The following is a 7,500-nucleotide window of genomic DNA, read 5'->3' on the forward strand; positions in this document are numbered from 1 at the left end:
CCAGTCGTCGTTCTACACTTTATGTTGCGGTTTTCCGGTGGGGAACCGTAACAACCAGAAAGACAGACAGCGCGGCCTGTCTGTCTGACTGTGACGTGACTGTGGCCAGAATCTGGCTCTCAGATGGCCCAGTTCAGGCCCACACCCGGCCAGCATCTGATCTGGATCAGAAACGGATCTGAACCAGATCAGAAACGGATCTGACTCCAGATCAGAAGCACTGGCGTAAGACCAGAGGTGCGTTCAGTTTCAGCAAACAGAGGTAAACAGCATATTATTTGAAAAAAAAAAAAAAAAAAATGTGTGTAAACATTCCAAATTGCTGGACTTAAATTACACCCCTTAGTCCAACATTGGCAATTTTGTTGCTGATAACAGCCTCCTAGAGTTGTTTTTTGTGTGTTCACACAACGTTGTGCAGGGCAGCATTCAGAGCCAAAGAAAACACTGCTGGGGAAGGTTTACTTTCCTCTGCTATTTTGAACGCACCGCAGGCTGCTCTGCTCCTCAACAGTAAACTCTGATCTTACTGCTCACCAATGTCTCTCTGAGTGTGGCTCTGTTATGGCTCTAATCTGGCTGAGTCCTGGCCCTGATCTGGTTCTGATCTGGCTGAGTCTTACCCTGGAAATCCAATGGAATTGTGTCTGCGAGACACTCTGGCAATGAGCAATGATGCACGTTACTTTTTCCCCTTGCATCCTGTGGAACCAATCAAATCATATCTGATATAGGTGGGCCAGAGGCGAGCTAAACTGATGAGGACAGCGCTGCAACGTTGGAAACATTGATCGTTGTGTTATCCAATTGCGTCGAAGTCTGGAATCATTCAGAGTAAACATTGGTCTAGTGTTATCCAATTGCGTGCAGTGAGATTTTCAAATTCATGCTTGGTGCCGCCCCGCGAGTTGGGCAATTACATTGTTCATGCCAGACCCTTAATCTTTCTAGATTATCAGGGTCTGGATTTTCCAGGCTCTGGCTCTGGCTCTGACATACTGACCTGCCTCTGTTCCAGCATGGGCCAGGACCACATTTATTTTTACGGTCACCTACTCTCAGGGTAAGACCAGTCTTCTCTGGTTCACAGCAAGCTCTAATCTCACAGACACAGTAATACTAGTTAACTGTCAGGGGACTGGATTGGGGCCATATCAGGACCGGAATCTGGTTTGCATCAGATCCAGATCCATTCCAGAGTCACCGGTTTCCTTTTTTTGTCTGCATTTTTTATTTCTAGATTTTAGATTTACGATGTCACAGCAGGCTAAAAATAACGCAAACGTAAAATGATGTTAATTACTGCTACATTAATTTAAGAACCAGCTCCAGCTTCCAGTCTGACCGCAGTCGCTATGGGACACATATGGGCCTATTCTGCTTCTAATCAGACTGGACCATACTGAGATCCAGTCAAGCTCCTCTCTCTCATGCTAACACCAATCTTCTCAGAGCCTCCAGTCTAACTGCAGTCTACCCTGAGCTGTGATCCATCCATTAGCAAGCTCCTCTTCTTCACAGGCTAACACCAATCTTCTCAGAGCCTCCAGTCTACCCTGAGCTATGATCCATCCATTAGCAAGCTCCTCTCTCTCATGCTAGCACCAAGCTTCTCAATATTAACAAGCTCCTCTCTCATGCTAATACCAAGCTTCTCCACACCTCCAGTCTAACTGCAGTCTACCCTGACTCCTACTTGTTATGAGGACTCATGTAGCTCTGTTCTGGCACAGTGCTGAAATCTCACCACTCTCACTCCACTCTCCAGTCCCGCTGCAGCCTAGCCTACCCTGACAGCTGCTCATTACTGGACTCCGTTGGTCCTGTTCTGATGAGTTCCATTCTCAGCTCCCACCCACCTCCAAGCTCCCACCTCTCACCTCTCAACCTTCCACACCCCGTTCCCAGTTCCCACATCCCAGCTCCCACCTCTCAACATCCCAGCTCCCACATTCCAGCTCCCACCTCCCAGATCCCACATCCCAGTTCCCACACCCCATTCCCAGCTCCCACCTCCCACATCCCAGCTCCCATCTCTCAACATCCCAGCTCCCACCTCTCGACCTCCCACACCCCATTCCCAGCTCCCACCTCCCACATCCCAGCTCCCACCTCCCACATCCCAGCTTCCACCTCCCAGCTCCCACCTCCCAGCTCCCACCTCCCAGCTCCCCAATCCCAGCTCCCACCTCTCAACCCCCCACCACACCCTTCCCTGACCAGTTCCATCCTGTCTGTTGGTCATGGACCCCCTGTGTGAACCAGAGTAATTACCCCCCGAGCTCGTTCAGGATGTGAGACCAACCAGCCACAGGGGACACTGGTCGAGCCCAGGATGACTACCGAATGACCAATCTCAGCGTCCAGCATCGATCCCCACCGCACACCACACACTCAGGAGACCACCCTCTGTTTGCCTCTGATAATGAATTGGGGTGAGTGACACCCGGAATGATCCACTTGATTTGGTAGGTAGTTGCAAAGCCTTACTTGGTGAGCAGTGGAGAGCTGTGTGTGTGTGTGTGTATGTGAGCAGTGGAGAGCTGTGTGTGTGTGTGTGTGTGTGCACGCGCGTGTGTGAGAGCAGTGGAGAGCTGTGTGTGTGTGTGTGTGTGTGTATGTGAGCGGGTGTGTGAGCGCGCATGTGTGTGTGTGTGTGTGTGTGTGTGCATGTGTGTGAGCATGCGTTTGTGTGTGTGTGTGTGTGAGTGTGTGTGTGTGTGTGTGTGTGTGTGTGTGTGTGAGGGTGTGTGTGTGTGTGTTTGTATGTGAGTGGGTATGTGAGTGTGTGTGTGTGTGTGTGTGTGAGTGTGTGTGTGTGTGAGAGAGAGAGCATGTGTGTGTGTGTGTGAGCGTGTGAGTGTGTGTGTGTGTGAGTGTGTGTGTGTGTGTGTGTGTGGGTGTGTGTGTGAGAGAGCATGTGTGTGTGTGTGTGTGTGTGTGTGTGTGTGTGTGTGTGTGTGTGTGTGAGTGTGTGTGTGTAAGGGTGTGTGTACTGTGACTGAACTGTGCAGTGACAAAAGCATGAGGTCACACAGTGTGACTATTCCAATCAGCTGACTCACATGTAGAGAGGTGATGTATCAAGCTGTGCATGACTTTCACCAGGCCATGACCAGACCAGGCCACCAGTTCCCCATACATGGATTGGGATAATCTAAGACTAACGAACACCTCAATGAAAATCTCCATTGAAAAAAAAAAGCCTTTAGTCTAAAACAAGGCTTAATATTCATGTATGGCGAACTGGCTGAAAAGGGCATAACATGTAGAAAGAGGCATATGTAGAGAGAGATGTAAAAAAATAAACTACTATTTATATCCACGTATACTGTGACAACTTAAGAGACATACAATGTTGCCATTCACGCAGACGCTCCGCCAGCACCATGGACAGCGAACAGGGCCGTTTGATAAAATTAGGCTGCTGCCCACTCACGGAAGAGCAGGAGGCGCGAATTATTTTTGGTCAACTAACTCTAAGCAGCCACCAACTACGCGAATAGAGCTGATCGAGAAACACACAACACAAACTATGCAGATAATGCACTGCGTTCAGCAAACGTGAACAAATCCAGTTAGTTTGCATCTGGTGTGAACCTCCAATTAATCAAAAAGTGAAACGTATAACAGTAGTGTAACCTTTGACCAGTCACAACCAAGCATGGAACATATTCGTCTGAAATTCAGAATGTCTGCTGTTTCTAATAGAACACACAAAGTCTTGAAAATATACACGCAGTGTAATCTTACCTCCAGAAACCTTAGAAATGAGGCAGATCACATAAGCAGGAGGTACGGGCTTGATGATGCTCAGCCCTGGGTCTCGGGTGAAGTTGGCAGTTGCTTCCGAGTGCCGCGGGCTGATGTTTGGAGATAGTTTGGTCGGCTATGGGTAACCCCAGCGGCTTCAACATGAGGAGGACACGAGCTAATGTCACAGTAGCCAATCGCGTCAAAAGAAGACAAAAGAATCTTACACGTGAAAGAAAACAATAAAATAAAACACACTTCCCTTTCAAGTCGTCGATTCCATGTAGGCGATTCAACTGGAATAACGGGCTATGCCTGAATATAATTTTGTGTCCCGTTTCATCATCAAACTCTCTGAAGACTTACTGGCGCAGTAATCCCGTCTCAAGTCACGAAAGTAAGTTAGTCCGCAGTAGTTGTGCTTTCAGACAAAAATCAGTGTCTCAACTTTACATTAGTCGTTCCTCCTTTGGTCTACTGAATATCAGTAACAAGGAAATTACAAAAAAGATTGTAACTTCCAAAATGATTGCTGCGACAAGGATCAAAGGGCGCTCACATATCACACATGTCACAAATAAGATGGTATATTTCCCACGACGAGGTTGTTATGTAGTAGAGCCCTACACTCCGTCTGCTTGTGCCGAGGAATAAAAACGGCCCCGTGTGTTCAAGAAGGCTCCCAATCAAACCACACCAAACAGGCGCACTCTTAGTGAAGCCCCGCCACTTGCCTGTCTGCAACTGGGAAATTAAAACAGCTCCTCGTAACGATGCAGTTTCCCATTATTCTGCGAGCAAGCTCAAGCCCTTCTCAGTCGCACAAACCGCAAGGAATTAGCAGCCTTCCCTGCCTGCCGCCTCTGCCTCGTCGCTGCACGGACGCTCGGGGCCACCGTACGTCTGAGCAGCTTGCTGTTCCCCGGATCTTCGCGCGGAGTAATTGCAGCTGCTGATCTCGCGGTCTGAAACCCCCTATAAATCTCCCCCGCGCGCTTACAATGCGTGTGGCGACTGGGCGACAATTCCGTGCAGCAGTGATGCTCCTCGGAGAGGTTGTAGTGGTCACATCACTGGGAGAAACGAAGACCGAGTCTCCCAGCGTCCATTAATGTCCCGCGGAACTGGCCAAATGCGCGCAACGGGAGTATGAATGATTACTTAACATTGATGTCTGGCAGAATTATCTTTTCTCATCAGTTCGAGAACTGGCTATGGGCGAATGGCACATTAAACTAATTCGGACCTGAAGCGCGGTATATTTTCCAGGCGGGAACGGTAGATGGTGGTGTGGGCTGACGAACGTGTGCACTCAGCCACTCCCCCACTGCCAGAGTTTTGCTTAAAACGAAGTTTATTCCGAATCAGTTGTATTTTATTTAAATATAATATAGTATAGTCCAGTCTTCATTTCTATTTAGTGCATGATGAGCGTGTGAGTTGAATGAAAAACGCAGCCGGGAACACAGAGGCGAAATGCAATAAAACAGCTCCCAAGTCCTCTTCCCATCTCTCAGAGCTGTTTCTCGGCCGACCGTTTGATGGAAGCAGTGGTCGTTTACGGCCAACACAGCGCACATAATTAATCTCCTGTGTATGAGACATGGAGAATATTCTCTCTCTCTCTCTCTCTCTCTCTCTCTCACACACACACACACACACACAGTGAAAGACCAAAGAGAGAGAAGTCGTGATTGAATAGATATAGAGCGTTTCTATTCAGTGTCTGTACATTACATAAGCCAACAAAAAGCTAGCCTTCAGCAGAAGTCTATTTCTCCACACTGAAAGCTAGGGGATACAAAGAGTAGCCTCCTGGCCCCGCTTCAACCCAAAAGCTACAGTTTGCTCAGTGAACAAGAAATTCTAAAATATCCTCGAATATCTTCCCCACAACAAAACAAATCATTCCATTCACCTTTAAGCACACATAACTTTTCCCAAACACAAGTCTCGGGCTGAGGTAGGATGTTAATGTACCAGAAATGTCGAAGCTGTACTGTGAGCCACAACAAGAAATGCACCCAATGGCATTTACTCAGGATGTAGTCTACTAAGTCCATCCTTCCACACCAACCAAAGCATTTACTCCGATTTAGGAATGGCCGGCCAAGGTTAAACAAATGCTTAAGCAAAGTCAAATGTTTACACACCAACTCAAATGTCTTCAAGCTGTGCAACTGTGCATGTCCCTGTGAAAAAGAGACTGCCTCCCACCCCGTGTTAGTAAAACTCTTTGAAGCTCTTCAGGGTTCCCTCTGTAGCAAACTACCGCTACACTGGTTTGCTCCAGTGGTGACTCAAATTTAATTGATGTATAAGCTATGCCTTAGTCTCACCAGAGCATACTGCAAAACACAAAAAGTCATACAAAGTTACAGGGAAACAGACAGAGCGAGATGGAAAGAGAGAAATATACTGTGATAACTAAGATCAGTAAAAGAATCACACACGATCAACTGCTAGCACCATGGACAGCGAACATGACTAGATAGCCCACACAATGTCCCACACAGTCACAGATATAGCCCAAGTGCACTTTTACAATCGTGTGTGTCATTTTCACGCACAATGATGGAGACATCTCCGCATCAATAAAAAAAAGAAAGAAACATCAGTGTTGTCGTCACCAGTTAATAGCCTACCTAAAGTATTACAAATGTCATTTAACGTCCAGAAATCATTATGGGATGCAGTTGCATGTTTACATGCAGTTTTCAGTTTTCAGTCATGCTACTGAGGACTTTTCATATGATATATTACTACTGAGGACTTTTTATATAATACATTACTACTGACGAATTTTTATATAATATATTACTACTGACGACTTTTTATATAATATATTACTACTGACGACTTTTAATATAATATATGACTACTGAGGACTCTTTATTTTTATAATATATTTTTGGGGATTTTTGCCTTTATTCAGATAGGACCGTGAAGTATGTCAGGCAGCAAGTGTTAGAGAGAGAGATGGAGTGGGATCGGGAAATGACCGCAGGTCGAACTCGAATCTGGGTCCCCGCGGGCACTCGGACCCAAACATGGCACGGGCGCTGTAGCCAGTTTCGCCACAGCGCCCCCTACTGAGGACTTTGAAATGGCAAGTTCTTGGATACGGTCCAAGGCCAGATCTGCCCTATCTATATGGTATAATCAGCAATGCCAGCCCGCTCAGAACTGCAGACTGGACCTCTCTACTGTCTGAGCCCAGCCCTGAGTCACGTGTGCCAGGCTGGGCCGGGTCCACCCCCTCCTCTGCAATGACAAACAATGACAGCACAAACTGCACCATGACAACATATGCATTTATGTGCATAAACAATGCCCTATATGCATATATGCCCTTTAAGCAGGATCAGTGGTCCCACTTATAGACACGATACAGGGGAGGTTTTGCCTGCAACTACGAGCAATCAATTACTGGATGCAAAAGATGCATGGGGAGCCATGGGGAGAGAATAGATTGCATCAGGACTAGGGGACATTTGCGGGACCCCTCTATGAGCTCTTAATAGCATCTTAAATATTAATACATGGGTGAATCAATAAAGGGAGGGCGTCTGTGTGGCGCAATATACTCGGAGCCGGAGTGGGAGATACGCTGAGCACAAAAGACTTATTGTCCTGTGGCGGGATGGAGATATTGAGAAGGACCCCACTCAGTCTGGAGCCGCCCCCTCCCCACGCCCCCTGTGCTGCCCCGTGCCACCCCGCACAGAGAGAGCCAGACAGCCCCAC

General features: G+C 47.4%; 1 protein-coding gene across 1 annotated transcript in view; it reads right to left on the minus strand.

Annotated features, from left to right (window-relative positions):
• The window catches only part of fam163ba (family with sequence similarity 163 member B, genome duplicate a), a 34,436-nt gene extending 29,125 nt beyond the window's left edge, over positions 1-5,311 (minus strand). Inside the window, exon 1 of the mRNA XM_048259025.1 lies at positions 3,754-5,311. The gene's annotated coding sequence lies outside the window, so the exon portion shown is untranslated. The remainder of the gene's footprint in view (positions 1-3,753) is intronic.
• Positions 5,312-7,500: the final 2,189 nt, after the last annotated feature.

The sequence above is a fragment of the Alosa alosa genome, chromosome 12, assembly GCF_017589495.1.
Source record: "Alosa alosa isolate M-15738 ecotype Scorff River chromosome 12, AALO_Geno_1.1, whole genome shotgun sequence".
Lineage (NCBI taxonomy): Eukaryota > Metazoa > Chordata > Actinopteri > Clupeiformes > Clupeidae > Alosa > Alosa alosa.